This window comes from Sinocyclocheilus anshuiensis, unplaced genomic scaffold, assembly GCF_001515605.1.
Source record: "Sinocyclocheilus anshuiensis isolate Anshui unplaced genomic scaffold, SAMN03320099.WGS_v1.1 scaffold1317, whole genome shotgun sequence".
In the NCBI taxonomy this organism is placed as follows: domain Eukaryota; kingdom Metazoa; phylum Chordata; class Actinopteri; order Cypriniformes; family Cyprinidae; genus Sinocyclocheilus; species Sinocyclocheilus anshuiensis.
This window is the reverse complement of record NW_015551117.1, coordinates 928,213-929,050: the sequence shown is the minus strand read 5'-3', so window position 1 is coordinate 929,050 and position 838 is coordinate 928,213. Positions and strand designations below refer to the sequence as shown.

Below are 838 nucleotides of genomic sequence, written 5' to 3'. Positions count from 1 at the left end.
AGAGCGGTTTCTTTTTTCTCTAGTCAAATAAAAGTATCTGTAAACAGTGAAAAATTTGTAAAAATTAATCTGCAGTGAAAAAAATGAAATTCCTGTAAACTATTCAATCAATCAATAATTAAATAAATAAAAATAACTTCATATATATGTATGTATACGTATGCATGTGCATGTGTATGTATATGTGTGTATATGTGTGTATGTATATATATATATATATATATATATATACTGTATATCAACAAAAATAAGAGGGCCTTGGAGTCAAAAAGCCCGAGAACCACTGCACATAGGCTATACCATTTTACTATGCCAGGTTTCAAAAGTACAAATAGTTAACAAAAATGTATACAGTATACTACATTCGAAATATAAATTTGATCAGTTTGTACATTTCCTGGGAATCAAACCGAAGACCCTGGTGTTGCTAGCACCATGCTCTACTATTTGGTATGCATCAGCATGGATCATACAATTCATCCCTTCTAATGCATTATGTTTTGATGTCTAATTGCACTTAAAACATGTGACCTTGCTTAGTGTGAATTGTATTTATGGTTGAAAAACAGGTAGAACAGTATAAATTCATAATATAATATCTTTGGGATATAGTTGTCAGCACTGTATATTGCAACATACACTCTAATAAATACAAAAAAGAGAGAATATGACATTTATACACGATATACAATATAAACTAGGGCTGCACGATTAATCGCATGCGATATTTAACGCGCATCTTATCAGTAAAGCCGGTTCCGTAATCAGCAGTAAATCTCCATCACCTGCGTGCTTTCACATTGAGCAGCATTAACTACACAGAGCCGTTGTTCACTGA

General features: G+C 32.1%; 1 protein-coding gene across 2 annotated transcripts in view; it reads right to left on the bottom strand.

The window, feature by feature from the left end:
• The window catches only part of LOC107663041 (N-acetylgalactosamine-6-sulfatase-like), a 43,324-nt gene that overhangs the window by 42,041 nt on the left and 445 nt on the right, over positions 1 to 838 (bottom strand). The gene's annotated exons all lie outside the window — the stretch shown is intronic.